This window comes from Odocoileus virginianus, chromosome 19 (genome assembly GCF_023699985.2).
Source record: "Odocoileus virginianus isolate 20LAN1187 ecotype Illinois chromosome 19, Ovbor_1.2, whole genome shotgun sequence".
In the NCBI taxonomy this organism is placed as follows: domain Eukaryota; kingdom Metazoa; phylum Chordata; class Mammalia; order Artiodactyla; family Cervidae; genus Odocoileus; species Odocoileus virginianus.
This window is the reverse complement of record NC_069692.1, coordinates 3,883,675-3,904,527: the sequence shown is the minus strand read 5'-3', so window position 1 is coordinate 3,904,527 and position 20,853 is coordinate 3,883,675. Positions and strand designations below refer to the sequence as shown.

At 37.4% G+C, this 20,853-nt stretch overlaps 1 pseudogene; it reads left to right on the top strand.

Moving 5' to 3' along the window:
• LOC110151471 (SREBP regulating gene protein pseudogene) overlaps positions 1-19,487 on the top strand; it is a 30,097-nt pseudogene extending 10,610 nt beyond the window's left edge.
• The last annotated feature ends 1,366 nt before the right edge of the window (positions 19,488-20,853 follow it).

The following is a 20,853-nucleotide window of genomic DNA, read 5'->3' as shown; positions in this document are numbered from 1 at the left end:
CATCTTACCTGAGTTAGAATTCAGACTTTTTTAAATACTAAAACAGGGAGGAGCAATGACTGGCTGTTGTAAACTTCTTGCAGGAGTCCCTTATTCTTGCAGCTGTCCACCTAGGTCTGGTCAAAATGGTCCCAATTAACCTCCAAAAAGACTATTGCCATTTCCTGTTTTGCAACTTTCTAATCTCTATGTGAATGGAAAGGTATTTTACATTTAGTGGTCCGAGCCTTGAGAATAGGGTGTCATGTATATTTTAGGCTATAGTCAACATTCTTTTACGAAGGTGCAGGGCCAGCATGACTAAGCTCAGGCAACAGAGCACCAGTGTTAGAGCTAGAGGAATAGATCAGGTATGGAATCAGATTTTTTCTTTTCTGTTCCAGTACTCCTACACCCACAATTCTCCAACCCCTCTATGAGCTTCACCTCTTCGAATCTCCAATGTATTTTACAGCATCCTCTTTATAGTTCAATTTCCCCTTATAGTGAAATCCTATAATGGCTCTATGGTCCACTACTATAATCACTTCCTTGTAAACAGTCTTTCCCCTGTCTCACTTCATTATATTAACCAGGAAAGAACTCAGCCTTGGATATAGCTCCCTGGGGAAAGAAAAAAAAAAAAAAACTCTTCTTAATGTCCTCATATTAAATTAATGATCACAAATTCCAGATGGTCTCCAGCTTTGGCTAGTAGTTCTTCTCCATTCTTCTACTACATCTCCATCCCTACATTCTAAGCTTTCTATACCTTCTCTTCTTCATGACACTCCCAACTCTGACATATGACATCAGAACAGACAGCACTGATAAGCTATAAGTTCGCTGATGTGACCCTCTTCACCTTACCACCACGTCTTCAGACAGTCTTCATTTTTCCCAAGATTCTTTGCTTCACTTCTTGTTAAGAAGAGTCTGTGATCTTACTGAGGACAAACACCCTACTCTTGTCCACGTAAGAACTTTCCCTCCTATAATAATTGTGTCTTGCTCTTTTTGTCAAATTCAGTTTCCTCTACATTGGATCATTTCTCATGGCATATGAAAAAGCCTTCATATCTTTTTTCTAGGAAAAGGCACACATTTAAAAATACTTCTCTTATACCGTATCTCTATACTTCATAGAAAAACTTCTCAAAAAGATTGAATACTGTTTTATTTTTCATTTCTTCCCTCTCCATCCTTTCCTTATTTTATTCCAACCAAGCTTTCTTCACCAATCCACAAAATAACCCATTTCAAGGTAACCAAGGGCTTCAACCTATCGTGGCAAGTCCACTGGTATTGGTGTGTCCTCCCTTCACTTGATTGTTCAGTGACCTTTGACAAAAATGGAACCATGTCTCCTTGAAACAGTCCTTTCTTGACTTGACTGACATTGGGGTCTCCTGGGTTCCTTTCCACTCCACTAATAAGCCCTCTTCATTCTCCTTATCCTCCTTCAATCTCTTGGTCAAAGCTCAAATACCAAAGTTCCCTTTTCAGCTCAACTTGGAGTCTTCTTTCTTTGTCTCAGGGGCAGTTTTCGCCTTGCATCAGAGTCACCTGGAACATTTGTCAAAATTCAGAGTGCATGTCCCACTCTTGAATTTCTGATTTAGTAGGTCCGAGGTAGGCCCTAAGAATTTACATTTATAGCAGATTTCTAGGTAATGGCTTATACAGCAGGTACAAGGACCACTCTTTGAGAACCTCTGGTTTGGTTCTAAAGCATACATCAAATGCTTTAGAATCAGCCTGGCTTTCAATTATACTTCTACCTTTTATTATCTGTGCAACACTGGGCAAATTATTTAATTACTTATGTTCCTCAGTCTGCTTGTTTGTAAAATAAAGACATTGCAAGTTGCTAGCTCAGTGTTGAGAGAATTAAAAGGAACAATACCTTGACTACAATGCTTTTTTGAAAACTGATCTTCCTGATTATTTATACTCTTACCTCTTTAAAACCTATTTTCTGAAAAGTTGCAGAGACGTATTTTTAAAGATGTATGGAAGGTAAGAATAATACTCCCTCCTCACTCTTGCACTCCGGGGAACCGTGAGTAAAATGTCTGACCCCGTTCCAGATCACAGGCTCCTGGATTCATCATGTACCTACCATACTGATCTTTTTTCAGCTCTAGGAAATGTTCCAGTTAACCTTTAGGGCATAACAAACTTCTCCAAAATTCAGTGGCTTGAAACAACAACTATCTTATCATTTTTCACATGTGAGTCAGGAATTCCAATAGAGCTTTGCTGGGTGATGCTTCTGCTTTTCATGGTGTTTTCAAATGGACTTGGGAGGTTAAAAAAAAAAAAGATCCTGTCCTGTGTCTGGGGCCATGAAAGAGTAGGCAGGAAGGCTGCACTCAGCTGGGCCCCTCTCCATCTGCTCCTGCTTCTCATCTTGTGCTCTTCCTGTGTTCTCTCTGGAAGAATTTCTAGAGCTACATGTCTGCTAAGGGCTCTGAGAGACCAGGTGGAAGCTGCCAGTTCTCTGAGAGATGAGTCCAGAACACTTGTAACACTCTTTTGGTCAAAGCAGTTGTAAACCTACCTAAATTCAAGGGGAGGGAAAATAGATGCTATGTTGCAATGGAAAAATGTCTAAAAATTTACTACCTTTAATTGACTATGGGAGTACTCTGAGATTATTCTCCTTAAATGCCTTTCATACCTGTTCCTTTTTCCAGGAATTCTTCTTCCAAATCTTTCCATGACTGACTCCTTCAAATCTCAGCTCAGCCTCTTCATTCCAGAAAAGCTTTTCTGGCTGACTTATCTAAATGTACTTTCTCTCACTATCATTATGTACTCTATCAACTGTTTATTTTCTTCTGAAATTGCTGTATTTGTGATCTTCTGTCTCCCATTGTAATGTCAACTCCACAAAAGAAGAAATCCTTTCTTGTCATCACTATGTTTCTAAAACCACATATAATGTCTCAATAAATATTTTCTGAAAGAATGAAGTAGTGATGAATATATAATTCTTTCATAGATATATGAAGAAAATTTATGCTTACCAGAAAACTAGTTTTAGTATTACTATTTGCACTGGAATTTTCTAAGTGTAAGGTGTTTATGTGTACAAAAGACAATTTTTTCCCTCTAAATTGGTTCCTTTTTATGACAGATAAAACTGACCTATCAGGTGGGAAGATGTTACTTTTGCAATTCCATAATGGTGCTGTGTGTGCAGTGCATACTTGCTGTCATGTCTGACCCTTTGTGACCTCATAGACTGTAGCCTGCCAGGCTCCTCTGGCCATAGTGATTCTCCAGGCAAGAATACTGGAGTGGGTTGCCATGCCCTCCTCCAGGGAATCTTCGCAACCCTGGGATTAAACCTAGGTCTCCCGCATTGCAGGTGGATTCTTTACTGTCTGAGCCACCACGGAAACCTAAGAATACTGGATTGGGTAGCCTATCCCTTCTCCAGGGGATCTTCCCAACCCAAGAATTGAGCTGGGTTCTCCTGCATTGCAGGTGGATTCTTTACCAGCTGAACTTAATGATACCTTTTTTTAAATTACATTTTTGAGGTTCATTCATTAGAATAACACTTTTACCTAGAATTTCTTTTGCTTATCCAAGGGATCTTCAAGGAAATTAGATTTCTACCTACTTACCAAAAACAATGTCATAAATTTCAACAAGTAAAAATGAACATTAAGAGCTACCTATACCTACTAGATTTTCAGTTTTTTTTTTCTGTGTTAAAGAAAACAGTAATTTCAAAGAAACTCAGTCTCTCCATATAATAAATAGTTCTTAAAAAGCAGTAGGAATTAAATGAAAGAGATTGGAAAATGGCTTCATGTTTTTTCAATATAAACAAGCAGCTGATTTCTGAGAAAATAAATTTAGATTTTTTAGAACCAAAAGTGTTTGGAAAACACTTTAAGTTACTTAGTCCAACATGCATCTGATTTCACCTTTTCTCTACTATATCCAACATTTTCTAGGTTGTCTAAACAACCAAGTAATGATTTTGAGAGTAAATTTATAAATAGGAATATTAAGTTCAAGACCAAACATTGGTAAACAGAGAGATAAATCATTTTTACTTTTTTATACAGCCAAAGTCATGGCAAAACACTAACCTTTTGTAAGCTTGTTAAAGAAAATAGATTCAAGGGTTTTTAAAAATGGCTTGTCTAGTGGATTTTTCCTCCCCTTCTATAATCTTTCGTCCATTATAAGTGCTCATAATACTTGCTTTACAAATGGGGCTCTGATTTACACCCAGTCAAGACTCAGTACATATTCATTTCACTGAGTAATTATAAAAATGCCTACAAAACTTAAATGTATTTATAATAATATACATATGTATGTATATGTATGTATAGCATACATATATATGTGTATATGTATGTGTGTGTGTATATATATATATATACATATGTGTATATATTTATGCTTACCAGAAAACTACATACATATGTGTATGTATGTATATATATATATATATATATATATATATATATATGGTTTTCATTGTGGCCCAGGAGGTAAATAATCTGCCTGTAAAGTGGGAGACCTGGGTTTGATCCCTGGGTTGGGAAGACACTCTGCAGAAGGAAATGACAATTTATGCCAGTATTCTTGCCTGGGAAATCCAATGGACAGGAGTCTGGTGAGCTACAGTGTATGGAGTTGCAGAGTCAGACACCACTGAGTGACTAACACCTAACGGTATGAAAGCACAAAATACAGAAACAAATGTAGAATAAACGAAGAGAAAAACAAGCTAAATGGAGTAAAAGAAAGTGAGTGATGGGCTCCAGTAGTAAAATATACATGGCAGATTATTCAGTTCCTGCTAAGATTCACTGTTCTATTTGTGTTCATGGTTTCCTATAATGCAAATGAAGCAACTGAAGCGAGTATTTTTAAAATATTCTTCTGCTTGGTGCACCCATGTCATGATTTCTTCCCAGGTATGTGTGTTTCTGTGTGTCTGTTTAATTTACTTTTAACTGGGGGATAAGTGCTCTACAATGTTGTGTTGGTTTCCGCTTTACAACAGTGTGAATCAGCCATAAGTGTGTATGTATGTCCCCTCCCTCTTGGACCTGCTGCCCACCCCCACCCCATCCCAGCCCTCTAGATTGTCATTGACCACCGCGGGTTGAGCTCCTTGGGTTACAGGGCAACTTCCCATTAACTCTCCGCTTTACATACAGTAATGTAATGTACATGTTTCTGTGCTACTCTCTCCATTTCTGAGCGTGCTGGTCTTAAATACTGCAGGGTTTTAAGGCCCCCAAGAAGAGAATGACCCTGCAGTCATGGACACATCACATTCAGTTTGGTTCCTTGATGATAAATGGACTAGCTAGTTTATGCTGAGTACTGTGTTCAGTTCTCTAGGAAAAGCAAAAGACACATAATGGCTTCTGTCTCAAAGAGTTGGCAGTTTAGTGAGAAAGTAAAATGTTTTATAGATCTGAGATAAAATGTGTTGACATAATAAGTAATTAACTTGGAATTTAGATCTAATTACAAATTTACAGGTATGCAATTTTTTAAAAAAGGAACATGTATAATACCTATTCCAATATGTTAGACCTTCCTGTCCTCCACTAAATCTTCTACTGCTTTGAGTGATTTTCAGGTAAAGAAGGTCTTTGATGTTTAGAATTTATCTCAGGTTGTGTTCAAATATGAACAAATTTTAATAAAACACAGACTTTTTTTGTTCACATGTGTGTTTTTTAAAGCATGTTAATGGGTTCTTGAAATTGCAAACCTGGACTGCAACATAGGTACATTTACATCAATGTATTTAGAGCTTGAATTAACCCCTGTCTCTAGCTTTGTGAGACAACTAAACATTCAATGTTTATTTTCTTCTGACTCATTTCACTTTTCTCTTGATCTCCTCAGTCTCTTATGTTTTCCCCTTTTAACCTCCTTTATAATTTTTCTTTTTTTAGTAAATTACCTTGATGTCTAGCCATAGGTTTAACATTAAGTCTTCATTCTGTTGAGTTCTCAAGATGGGTTTGAAACATGACATAAAATACTTGAGAAAAATATGAGCTCATTAATGTTCATTCAAGTAAATGTTAGACATGTAAATAGGCAATAGGTTCTTCTGGCTTAATAAAACAACCTGGAGTTTTAAAGTTAAGTAAAATTAGGATTACATCCCCCTGTGCTAGTTGGCTGAGTAAAATATAGTATAATTTAAAACATTCCTCTTTTTAGATCTCTATTGGCAAAATGCTTTTTCAATTAGAAAGAAGTAAATGGATTCCTTCATCTTTCATTAATTTTGCAAACTTACTGAAACTAAGAATGGTCACTTCTAGTGAAACTGTAAGGTTAACATGAAAGGCATTACTACAATGGTGCATATCCTGGGAAAGAAGAAAGGGTAGTAGTATTTTTAAACACATAATATGAGCCATCCCTGAGCTGGGAAATTTCTGCTATATTCATAACATTATGTTTTTAAAACATCATTGTAATCAGAAACCCATATTTCATGTGAAGAGATGTGCAATAACTTGACTAAGCCTGAAATATGGTCAAGCTTCAGTCTGCCTTATTCCAAAGCCATATCTCTTTACATAATACAAATCACTTCTAATTTACTTTATAAATAATAAATCATTTTATTATTCTTTTTTATTTATTATTCATGTGCTTGATAATTTCCACACTTAGTAAAGGTAATGACAAAAATTCTGACAATTTCCATAAAAAATGAATGACTGATATAATTTTAATGCAGATGTAATAATGGCCTTGAGAGTTATTTTTATAATGTTCAGAAATTAAAACAAGATTTATAATTAAAAAATATTGGAAAAAAGCTGTGCAAAAATGAAATTAAATTACAGAGGAAAAATTATCAATATATATGTAGCAACATTCTATATACAGGCAAACTGAAATTATTTTCTAAACTGAATGAAAATATTTCTCTCAGTACCCAAAACTAACATATCATGCCTATGTAGCACTTATTAAATGAAGAATTTAGTACAAGAATATTTGAGCAAATGATAGGATTCTGCAGGGGCTACTGAGGCTAGTTCATTTGTATAAGAGGTTCTTTGAGTCAAAGCTAAATTTTTTTTTTCTAAGTGCTGGACCAGCCAAGTTTTAGACAAGTTTTTCTGTCCTTGAGTTAATTGATATGATGTAATTGATTTCTTAGCCAGAAACCAATATTGTTTCCAAGACAGGAGAAAGAATCATCATCTCTTTCAAGTTAATTTATAAATCAGGGCTATAACTTTCTCAGCTGGACTGAGGTTTGAGAGCTTTGAGTTTCTATAGTAGGTTTGTAATTATCTTCACAAGCAAATCTAAAATATGGCTTGCTTGCATTTCAGTTTTCATCTCTAAAATGGGCCTATTTCTCTAAGGAATGTCCTCTGATCTTTGAAACAATTGAATTGCTGAGGGAGTTATTTGGGATAAATGGTTAGAGATGAAAAATAGCAAGATAAGTACGTGAGCAGAGAAAGAGAAACAGAGAGTGAGAGGGAGAGAGGAAGAGAGAGAAGCAATAGGTGAGTTTCTAGAGGAATTTATCCATGGAAATAAGAATTTCCCTATCGAAACAGGTATTGGCATATTTCACTTAAATGCTGTCTTTTCACGAAATTAAAAGATTTTGCTCTTTTCAGAAGCTACCACCAGAACACTTAAATAATTAGTTAAGCTGGCTTAAGATTTATGAAAAATGTTTATAGGGAGAGGAGGCAGGTAATATGAGTTAATTTTGGGAATAACCCAGCATATTAATCAGTAGCCTGACATTCTCTAACTTAACTTCACAGACAAGTCCAAGGTGATCCTTTGTTCTTTTTGATAGGCTGAATCTTGATGGTAAAAACTCCCTAAGTCCAGACTCAACAAGAAGGGTGCAACCAGGGCGCTGAGGGGCACTCTGCAAGCACAAAGGCATGAAGGGTTTGAAACATCAGAACCAGAAATTGCTTGAATCTAATTTTCAGGTGTACAAGAGGCCAATGTAACACGAGCGCGACAAGAAATGGAAAAAGTGAGATGTACTGCAGATTTTGGATGGACTTTAAGCATGTGATGGATGAATGGAGAAGGGCAGCCAAGGAGCTGTTAAGGGAGGACTCAAGCCCAAGCCAGAGGCTTGGCAGCCAAAGAGTGAAAACATCAGCAGATTCTGAAAAGATTAAGCAGATCACAATGAGAAGATAACTCTGGTGATAAGATTGCCTCGATAACTGGTGATAAACTGGAGGACTCAGATTGTGACTGTACAGAAACAGCAAGGAGACTATCAGCAAATTGCTTACTGTTACTCTTTGTTTGCTTTCATTGTAGTGATTTCGTAATTAACAGAGACCTGATTATTACTCTGCTAAGGATCATTTTTCTTGGCTCCCCTGTTTACTAAATTGAAATGAACTCCTTAGCGTGTGATTATAAGTCCTCCGTGATCTGGCTGACTCTGACCTGCCTTCCCAGTTATTGATCTAACTAGTACTCTGTCCATTCTTCAAGACCTGCTGCTATGCTGACCTGGTCACTGCTGGCTGGAAAATACTGTCACTGTCCACCTCTAGGCACTTCCTTCTCAGAGCATTTCTTTTACTTTCTTATGCCTTCTTCTGCTTTTTTTCTTCTAAATTCTAATTACCATTTAAAACCTCTGGCCTGAAATCTTCCTTGATTCTTCCCAAAAGAAATGATCCTTTATCTCTTAGCATACTGTAATGGTCTTTACCATTATACAGAGTGAAGTAAGCCAGAAAGATAAAGACCATTACAGTATACTAACACATATATATGGAATTTAGAAAGATGGTAATGATAACCCTATATGTAAAACAGAAAAAGAGACACAGATGTACAGAACAGACTTTTGGACTCTGTGGGAGAAGGCGAGGGTGCGATGTTTCGAGAGAATAGCATCGAAACATGTTTATTATCTAGGGTGAAACCGATCACCAGCCCAGGTTGGATGCATGAGACAAGTGCTCGGGCCTGGTGCACTGGGAAGACCCAGAGGGAGCGGGTAGAGAGGGAGGTGGGAGGGGGGATCGGGATGGGGAATACATGTAAATCCATGGCTGATTCATGTCAATGTATGACAAAAACCACTACAATATTGTAAAGTAATTAGCCTCCAACTAATAAAAAATAAATGAAAAAAAAAAGAAAAGAAATGATCCTACATCCTTTGCTCAATTGTGAGAATTTGGTTTCTGATTATAGCACCTTAGAGACCACCCCAACTTATTTCCTTCTGAAAGACTTCCTGCAGCTGTCAGTCTCTACCAGTGGGCTGTGTTCTGCTTAAGTCACAACTTGCTTTGTTTATCTCTCCATCTTCAAGTGCATGTAAACATGCCTGCCTGATTTTTGCTTCAGTTTATGTGGAAGACATTTGGTTTAGGAGATGACAACTTGAATTAGAAGAACAAGAAGCTCTGGTTACTATTACAGCTTTGATTTGCCATGCTGTAATTGCAGCGTGTGGCAGAATAGTAAGTACACGTGGTAATATCAGTGTTTCCAAACCCGAAGAAATGAGACCAGGTTGGATGTACCTGTGTGCAATTGAAAAAATTCAGCTAATCATTTTATTGACATTTTATACAATAAAAATTGTTGTTTAAAGCATAAAATGAGCTGAGCAAAATATATTTACAGAATCTTATTCCTGGGCCTGTTTCTACCTTGACAATGTGAATTTAGGTAAGCTCTCCTTATTGAGATGTACTTTCTTCTGTTAAGGAATAAAGTAGTAGTGGTGATCTCCAAGCTGCAGCTCAGCTTTATAACTGCATGATTCTGTTACACTCCACACTGATAGATGTGACAGCTTATGACTTATTTTCATCTTCTTGGTTTGCATATCCTATAAACACTTGTGTCTATCATTCTGATTAGAGGGGTTTGGTTAAGAAAAGTAATAAGCTGGGCACATGGAGAATGACTGCCAGGCCCACCTGATAGTCCTTAGGAGAAAAAGGGTCATCTCTGAGTATTCAAGGCATTAAAAGAGACATTTAGGGTATCCAGGCTGGATGTGGGAAAGTGCTCTCACTTGGCACTAGGCCTGTTCTTAGTTCAGGCAACTGGAACAAAATCTAATAAACTGAGTGGCCTAAACAGCAAGGCATATATTTCTTGCAGTTATGGAAATTGAGAAGTCCAAGATCAAGGTGCTGGTAGATTTAATTCCTGGTAAAAATTCTCTTTCTGGCTTACTAAGTAGCCCCTTCCTACAATGTCCTTTTTAGTAGAGATAGAGGTGGGAGAGAAGGGAAGAGAGAGAGAGAGAGAGATCTGGTTTACCTTCCTCTTCCTGTAAGGGCACTAATCACATCATTGGGGCTCTACCATAATGACTTTATTTAACCTAATTATCTCACAAAGGCCAGATTCCCAAATGTCATCACATTTGGGGGTTAGGGCTTCATGCATTCTGGGGGGACACAGCATTCAGTGCATAATGTTATATATTCACTTTCTTTGGATTAATCAGAGTGCCAGGGCCAGGGGATTGTAATTAAGACCAAGAAAAACCAGGTCACTAAAGATGTTTGGTGGGAAGCCAAGAGTCCAGGGTAAAGCAGCTGCATCTTTCCTGCAGCCTGCAGTAACGCAAACTGCAAGCAGATTCTCTAACAGGATGAGCCCCATACAGTATTGAGACTGGTTTCTTCAGAGCAATGACCAGTGAGTCAATGACTGGTCTGATTTTACTGCATTCACCTTCCCCACAGAGCCAGAGGCTTGGGAATAAAGAGGCTCAACTCTCCCACAAATGTGCATACCCAGTGAACAAAGCAAAAGGAAAATCAGTGGTATTTTTGATCAGCTTTGTAATCAACACATTTGATTTTTCTCCTGCTCTATTAATCATCTATGCTGAGAGCACTTAGGGCAAAGGATTGTTGTTCAGTTGCTCAGTCACGTCTGACTGTTTGCGACTCCTCGGACTGCAACGGGCCATACTTCCCTGTCTTTCACTATCTCCCACTGTTTGCTCAAACATGTGTCCATTGAATCTGTGATGCCATCCAACCATCTCATCCTCTATCGCCCCCTTCTCCTTCTGCCCCCAATCCCTCCCAGCATCAGGGTCTTTCCCAATGAGTTGGCTCTTCACATCAGGTGGCCAAAGTATTGGAGTTTCAGCTTCAGCATCAGGCCTTCCAATGAATATTCAGGGTTGATTTCCTTTAGGATTAGCTAGTTTTATCTCTTGCTGTCCAAGGGACTCTCAAGAGTTTGCTCCAGCATCACAATTAGAAAACATCAATTCTTTGATACTCAGCCTTCTTTACAGTCCAACTCTCACAGGGCAATAGGGATGATTTTATGGTTGCTTTCAGCTCTAATTTTTTATATCTTTAAATGCAAGTATAATTTAATAGAAGTGAAGAAGAGTAAAAATAGAGCAGCTGTGACTTTTGCAGCTTAATTAAATGTACTGGAGCTGTGAACTTTGTCTTTACAGGTGGGACAGGGTAATGAAAGAGATGAGTTAAAGTAAGAAAGGTGCCTTGTATTTACCACGCTCTAAAACCTGATAGTTCTTTACTTCTATATTAAGCAAAATGTATTTATTCAGAATATGAGTTTTAAAATTTTTTTAAAAAATAAATTTGTTATCTATGCCCTTGAAAAGTAAAAAGACCTCACTTTGGAGGAAAAAGCAGCGAATAATATCCTGTGTTTATAGTGTGCATGTTTCTAAAACTAAAGAAAAAACAAAACAAAAAAAAAACCCAAAACAAAACAAACCAAAAACCCCCCCTAATTCCAAGAAATTAAAGACTTAAAATTTCACTCCTTTCCATAACAGTGCAGTGTCATATTTTTATTCTTGGTCTGGTCCCACGTCTGACTTGATTTGCGAGTTACCATTTGTTAAAGACTTCAGATGTCCTGGACACCCAGAAGTTGTTTCCGCGTTTTATAGCCAGCATGTGAAATGTTATTTAAAGCCCACATTTCGCTTTTAAATATTACCCCGTAGTCTCAGTTCTACAGAGGTCAAATTTCAACCCAACTCCTTGGACTTCCAGGCCTGGAAACTTTTTAGCAAGCTCTGTTTCTGTTTCCATCTCCTGAAAAAGTTGTCTCTGCAGACAGAGGTTTGGCATCTGCATACTTCCCTCATATATTACATATGACTTACGGAACCTAGAGAAACCCAAAAGCTTCATGGATGGAAAATGTGAAATGTATAAGAATGCATTCATATGTTTAGTATTTCTTCATTAATTAAATTAAAATTTAGAAATTAAAACTCAAAATCAGATGTTATAAGAGGGAGGGAACATTCATATACCTATTGCTAACTCATGTTGATATATGGCAGAAATCAATACAATACTGTAAAGTAACTATCCTTAATTAAAAATAAATTTAAATTTAAAAAGAGGGTTAGAACATAACACATTTATTTATTTATACTGTAATATAGTAAATGTGCAATATTATGTTGTACATATTTATTTGTACAATAAGGTGATTTGACCTTACATTATGAAATAACCACCATGTTAAATCTAGTAACCATCTGTCTCCATACAAAGTTATTACAATGTTATCAAGCATATTCCTTATGCTCTGTGTTACATCCCCATGGGTTGTTTATTCTATAACTAAAGATTTGTACTTCTTAATCCTCTCCACCTATTTCACCTGTCTCCCCACCTCACTCCTCTCTGCCAACTACCTATTTGTTTTCTGTTTCTATTAGTCTGTTTTTCTGTTTTGTTTTGCTTTCTAGATTCCACATATAAATGAGATCTTATGGCATTTGTCTTTCTGATTTATTTCACTTGGCATAATATCCTTTAGACTCATCCATTTGTCTTAAATGACAAAATATTATGTTTTATGGATGAGAAATATTCCATTATATATTGCCAAGAAATAACATTTTTATTTATCCATTCATTGTTGATGGACACTCAACTTGTTTCCATATCTTGGCTATTGTATATAAAGCTGTAATGAATATTTTTTTTAATTAATTTATTTATTAAAAAAAAATTTTTTTTCATTTATTTTTATTAGTTGGAGGCTAATTACTTTACATCATTGCAGTGGTCTTTGTCATACATTGAAATGAATTAGCCATGGATTTACATGTATTCATTACATGTAATGAATATTAAAGTGCATATATATTTTCAAATTTCTGCTTCCCCCAGAATTTATACAATTCAACATCAAAAAAATCAAACAAGCCAGCTGAAAAATGGGCTGAAAACTTGAGAAGACATTTTTCCAAAGAAGACATATAGATGGCCAACAGGCACATGGAAAGATGCTCAACATCACTAATAATCAGGAAAATGAAAAGGGAAATCACAATGATATATCATCACACACCTAGTCAGAATAGTTATTATTATAAAAGCTGTAAAATACCTACATTATATTAAGAAAAATTATATGATTATAAACCATAAAATTATAATTATATTTATAACTATTATAAAATTGTTACTATTACAAAATAAGAAAAGACAAGTGTGGGCAAAGACATGAGGAAGAGGAACCCTCATGCACTGTTGGTTGGGTTCTAAATGTGTGCAGCTACTATGGAAAATAGGAAGAAGATTCTTCAAAAAATTAAAGGTAAAATTGCCATATGACCCAGAAATTTCAGAACATGATATATTAAATGTCCAGTGAATTCACTGTGGAGTTATAGAATTAAATCTTGAAACCTGTGTTACAGTGTAGGTCAAAGCATGTTTTCTGAATGATCAGATTTTTTTTTCTGTTCATCCCAAGTCTCCTCTAAATTTGATATAGTCCTATATCTTTGCCACATTATGTCAAAACTCAATTTATTATCGCTGTTTCAGCTCTCTAGTGGTAAACTACTGGATACAAAACACCCATAGTCTAGACCTACTCATGGTTGAACAGACAACTCAATGTATGACAGATTCTTTTCAGCGTGTTGCATATCATGGCTTGATAACTTGAGAGTAAGTGCTGAAAAGCCAATTGTGTTTATGATTGGAAATGAAAGTAGAGTAGTATTATCAATTATTTCAGATGTTATATCCTTTTCTTTTAAAGTGCATAATTTCATTTGCTGTCTTCATTAAGGTTTATGATGGTATTTTTTTTTAACATAGGGATACTTGATGATAAAACATTATTGGAATGATCTTGAAGCTTCTTTCAACCCTAATATAATATATTAGAATATAAGAGACTTGCCTTGTATATGCTACACTCTAAAACCTCACAGTACTTTGTTGTTGTTGTTCAGTAACTAAGTTGTGTCTGACTCTTTGCAACCCCATGAACTGCAGCATGCCAGGCTTCTCTGTCCTTTGCTATCTCCCTGAGTTTGCTCAAACTCATGCCCACTGAGTCAGTAACGCCATCCAACCATCTCATCCTCTGTACCCACTTCTCCTCCTATCCTCAATCTTTCCCAGCATCGGAGTCTTTTCCTGAGTCAGCTCTTTGCATCAGGTGACCCAATTATTGAAGCTTCAGCTTCAGCATCAGTCCTTCCAATGAATATTCAGGTTGATTTCCTTTAGGATTGACTGGTTTGATCTCCTTGCAGTCCAAGGGACTCTCAAGTGTCTTATCCAGCACTTTATTTATATATTAAGCAAAATATACTTATTTTGATGATGGTTTCTAATTTCCTTCTATTATCCCTTTTATTTTCTGTTTATATATATATATATATACACATATGTGTGTGTGTGTGTGTGTATATATATATATATATATATATATATTTCCTTTAAGATATATTATCTAGGTTTTATATAATACCTAGTTCCTAGCATTTTTAATAACAAACATATTTAAAGCCATGCATTTGCTTTTGGGAAAATCTTTGACCATGTATTCTTTTATATAAAGAATATTCTTTTATATAAATTGTTTTCTAACAATTATTTTCTAAATATCCTATAATTGCAGGATAATTTCCTACTTTTTCTAAAAACCTTTTGCATAAGAGTTTCTTTTGAAAATTTAGTTTCCATGGAATTCCAGCTGAGTTATTTAAACATCCCCAAAGATGATGATTTTAAAGTGTTGCACTCAATATGTCAGCAAACTTGGAAAACTTAGCAGTGGCCACAGGCAGCAGTGGAAAAGGGCAGCTTTCATTTTAATCCCAAAGAAAAACAATACCAAAGAAAGTTCAAACTACCATACAAATGTGCTCATTTCACATGCCGGCAAGGTAATCCTTCAAGCTAGGCTTGAGGCAGTACGTGAACCAAGAAGTTCCAAGCTGGATTTAGAAAAGGCAAAAAAAACAGAGATCAAATTGCCAACATCCACTGGATCACAGTAAAAGCAAGAGAATTCCAGAAAAATTTCCTTATTTACTTGCTAAAGCCTTTGACTGTATGGATCACAACAAACTATGGAAAATTCTTACAGAGATGGGAATAGTGGACCACCTTACTTGTTTCCTGAGAAACTTGTATGAGGTCAAGAAGCAAGAATTAGAACCTTCCATAGAACCACATCCTGGGAAAGGAGTACATCAAGGCTGTATATTATCAACATGCTTATTTAACTTCTATGCAGAGTACATCATGTGAAATGATGGGCTGGATGACTCACAAGCTGGAATCAAGATTGCCAGGAGAAAAATCAGCAACCTCAGATATGCAGATGATAGCACTCTAATGGCAGAAAGCAAAGAGGAACTAAAGAGCCTCTGAATCAGGGTGAAAGAGGAGAGTAAAAAAGTTGACTTAAAACTGAACATTCAAAAAACAACTGCCATATGACCCAGCAATCCCACTCCTGGGCATACACACTGAGAAAACCAGAACTGAAAGAGACACGTGTACCCCAATGTTCATCACAGCACTGTTTATAATAGCCAGGACATGGAAGCAACCTAGATGCCCATCAGCAGATGAATGGATAAGAAAGCTGTGGTACATATACACAATGGAATATTACTCAGCCATTAAAAAGAATACATTTGAACCAGTTCTAATAAGATGGATGAAACTGGAGCACATTATACAGAGTGAAGTAAGCCAGAAAGATAAAGACCAATACAGTATACTAACACATGTATATGCAATTTAGAAAGATGTTAACGATAACACTATATGCAAGACAGAAAAAGAGACACAGATGTATAGAACAGACTTTTGGACTCTATGGGAGAAGGCGAGGTGGGATGATCTGAGAGGATAGCATTTAAACATGTATATTATCAAGTGTGAAACAGATCGCCAGTCCAGGTTGGATGCATGAGACAAGTGCTCAGGGCTGGTGCACTGGGATGACCCAGAGGGATGGGATGGGGAGGGAGGTGGGAGGGGGGTTCAGGATGGGGAGCACATGTAAATCCACGACTAATTCATGTCAATGTATGGCAAAAACCACTACAATATTGTAAAGTAATTAGCCTCCAACTAATAAAAATAAATGAAAAAGAAAAAAAAAACAAGAAAACTAAGATCATGGCATCCGGTCCCATTACTTTATGCCAAACAAATGCGGGAAAAGTGGAAACAGTGACAGATTTTATTTTATAGGTCTCTAAAATCACTCTGGACTGTGACTGCAGCCAGGACATTAAAAGACTCTCCTTGGAAGGAAAGCTATAAGAAACCTATACTGCATATTAAAAAACAGAGACCTCTGTTTTTGGTCAAAGCCATAGGTTTTTCAGTAGTCATGTAAGAATCTGAGAGTTGGACTATACAGAAGGCTAAGTGCCAAAGAATAGATGCTTCTGAACTGTGATGTTGGAGGAGACTCTTGAGAGTCACTTAGACTGCAAGGAGATCCAACCAGTCAATCCTGAAGGATATCAACCCTGACTAGTCACTGGAAGGACTGACGCTGAAGCTCCAATACTTCAGCCACCTGACGTGAAGAGCCAACTCATTGGAAAAGACCTTGATACTTGGAAAGATTAAGGCCAGGAAGAGAAGGGGACAACAGAGGATGAGATGGTTGGATGGCATCACTGGACATGAGTTTGGGCAAACTCAGGGAGATAGTGAAGGACAGGGAAGCCTGGTGAGCTATAGTTCATGGGACTGCAAAGAGTAGGACATGACTTAGCAAGCAACTGAACAATAACAGTTTCCTTATAGTTAGTTTTTTATACTCTATTTAGACCAACTTTGTGTACTTTTACTTTGTTTTCACTATTATTTCCTGTGCTTCTAAATCGTTTATTTTTTGTTCAGTTTTAATGCTAAATTATCCATGAAGTTTGACCACTGTTGTAGACACAGTTATAGATTTTATAAAAATAATATAAAATACTATACATATATAATATAAAAAATTTAAATATCTCATCCAATCTTTTACTTTGACTGTTTCCAAACTACTTATTTTAGATTGTTTTACAAAACACATGGTTAGTTTTTTTTCTTCTTCTTCTTTTTTTAATGGAGAGGCCAACCTACAAGTCCTAAGAGTCACAAGTCTTTTGTGAGAAGATTGGAAACACTTGTATGTATTTTGGTAACAGATTTATTGATTTTTACTGAAATCAACTTATTTATAATTTCTATATTCCTTTCTTGTTCTTTGTGTTTTGAGTCTTTTATCTCACGTTTTTTTCTTTCTCCTTGAAAGTTTTCCAATAGTAATGTAAAATAAATTAACATTTCACTTTTATTCTTTGCTACCCTTAAGTATTTGAAAAAAATACTGTACTAATCTTTCAATTATCCTGATTCTTATTTCATTTATAATTTGAGAATGTTATCACTTGCATTTCTCATCTTTGTGTTAGCATAGTCTCACATCTCAAATGAAGTTGTTAATTAAATTACTGGGCTTTGCAATTTATGTCTTCTCTTACAATTTTTAAAAACATTTGAATAATTTTATAATTATATTCAGAAAAACTACTTAGTTTAAATTTCATAATTAAGCAGTTTTAATGTTCAGTACATATTTAAGAAGCATTTTCAACTTGGGCCTACTTGTAGAATATTTCCTTAATCCTTACTATCTAAGAATGCTTATCTTTTTTTCCTTCAAATATAAGAAAAAACAATTTCTGGATTAAAAAATACTGGCTTATAAACATTTTTGCTCAAAGCCACTTATTCATCTATCAGTTTCAATTTTTTTATAGAATAAAAAGTAAATAAGGAGCAACCCTTTTAAAAAATCAATTGTGCTGTGCTTAAGTTGCTTCAGTCATGTCTGACTCTTTGCAACCCTGTGGATTGTAGCCCACCAGGCTCCTCTGTCTAAGGGATTCTCCAGGCAAGAATATTGGAGTGGGTTGCCATGCCCTCCTCCAGGGATCTTCACACCCCAACGCTGAACCCAAATCCCCCACATTTCAGGAAGATTCTTTACCATCTGAGCCACCAGGAAATTTACTAAATTAAAAAATTTGAAATTAATTTTTCCTGCTTGGATGCCTATATTTCTTTTCCTTGAAATAATAATAAAACAATTAGATTAAGAATGGGGTGTTGTATAGACTATAAGACCTTTACACTGTGAAAAGGAATCAAATCATGCTCATCCAAGTTGTGGAATATTATACTAAAGAAAATAAAGTAAAAAAGGAGGAAGATGTATATTTAAGCAGAATTGTGCCTGTCAGATGACCTTAATTACAGGCCTGAAAATGCACTGCATGACCCAAGAGAAGTGATTCCTGGAAAGAACAATGAAGAAAAACATCTGAGTTTTCTTTTGTAATTTATTTATGTACTCTGTAGTTAAACAGGTATGGGATCCAATGTGCTATGTTGTGTGACAAGTACTGGTTATTATATTCTTCTGCTCGGAAAGTTGAGAGCATAAGAGAAGGAGACACACCTTTAAACAAGTGTGAAAAAGGTCAAAGTATTGTCAGTGTGATAACAAAAGCCTAGCAAAGAGCTGGCTGGGCTGAGGGCCGCCGGGCCTGCCGCGCTCCTCAGCGGGAAGGTGAACCTGGCGGCTTCGGTGTGGCGCCGGCTCCTGCGGAAGAGGTGGGTGCTCGCCCTGGTCTTCGGGCTCTCGTTGGTCTACTTCCTCAGCAGCACCTTCAAGCAGGAGGAGAGGGCAGTGAGAGATCTGAATCTCCTCCAGGTCCAAGACCACGATCAACCTCGTCCCCCGTGGAAAGTGCAGTTGAACTCGGGCCATAGCGGTAGGCCCAGCAACCAGTGCCTGCACCCCGTTCAGGGGAAACACCTGCTTACAGATGAACTGGTCTCTGACTTTCAGGTTCGGTTTGTGAGAGGAAAGATTTGCTGGTGAATGGTTGCTGTAACGTCAACGTCCCTGGTACGAAGCAGTACTGCCGTGAAGGTTGCTGGTCCAATGGCTGCTGTGGCGCCATTCTTCCTTAGCCTTTCTTCCTTAGCTGGGCAGCAGTGGCATTCCAGAACCTCTTCATGGCAGTCGAAGATCTCTTTGAATTGTGTTTGGCTAAACGCAGGGCCTCATCTCAGAGTGTGCAGCACTAGAACACCTATAGGGATCGCATAGCGAAGGACTGCTATGGAGTGGGCCCTCCTGAGCTCTTCCCGGCGTGACATTGTGGCAGGAGACTCAGTCCTCTGGGAGGATGCGCTGCTGAAGAACTTGCAGCCTGAAGCCTTTCTCTGGTCTTCGACAGAAGACTTGATCATGACCACTTTTTGAGTTGTGCTCTGTGGCCTCACTCGCCCCCGGGTTGACCAGATGGACTTACTCTGTAAAGCATTGGAAATGCCAGCGGGTCGCGTTTGAGAAAGACAAAATGGCGGGTGACCTGGTGGAGGCGTTGGCGCCCTGGGCGCCTCAGCACTGCGGCTACTTGGGGACATGTGGGCACTCATGTGTGTTCTCCCCGGGCCCTTCACTGTAAAGCTATTTATTGGACTTCTTTGGAGTGGTGGGAAAATTCTGTTTTCCTGCAGGAAAATATTTTGGCGTGATAGTTGAATATATTCAAGGACACTGTTAAAAAAAAAAAAGGAAAGACCAGAGGAAAGAGCTCAGTCCATTCTGATCTAGCAGGTCATAGGTCTCAGGGAAACTAGTGACTGCCTGAGCTTCCTCTCCCGTCCCATGTCCTTATGAGAAATGTTTCTCTTGATGATGACCAGGGTTTCAAAAGTAAAACCGGGAAGTTCGTGCTCCTTGGATTTAATCAATATGATGCCGTGGTAGAGGGACTGGGTGACGCAATGAAGGAAAACATGTTTTTGGATTTTTCTTTTTGTTGTTGTCATATCCAACTTTCTAAAGGCAGAAAGGACAAAGGACTCATGATCCATTTTGTTGTTGTTCAGTGGCTAAGTTGTGTCCAACTCTTTGCAACCCCATGGACTGCAGCACACCAGGCTTCCCTGTCCTTCACCATCTCCCTGAGTTTGCTCGAACTCATGTCCATTGAGTGGATGATGCCATCCAACCATCTCAGCCACTGTCACCCACTTCTCTTCCTTCCCTCAATCTTTCCCAGCATCAGGGTCTTTTCCAGTGAGTCAGCTCTTCACATCAAGTGGCCAAAATATTGGACCTTCAGCTTCAGCATCAGCATCAGTCCTTCCAATGAATATTTAGGGTTGATTTTCTTTAGGATTGACTGGTTTGATCTCCTTGCTGTCCAAAGGACTCTCAAGAGTCTTCTCCAGCACCACAGTTCAAAGGCATCAGTTCTTCAGTGCTCACCCTTCTTAATGGTCCAAATCTCAGCTTAGTACATGACTATTGGAAAACCCATAGCTTTGACTATATGGATCTTATTGGCAAAGTGGTGTCTCTGCTTTTAAATACACCATTTATGTTTGTCATAGGTTTTCTTCCAAGGAGCAAGCATCTTTTCACTTTATGGCTGCAACATCTGCAGTGATTTTGGTGCCCAAGAAGATAAATTTTGTCACTGTCTCATTTTTTCCGTATCTATTTGCCACA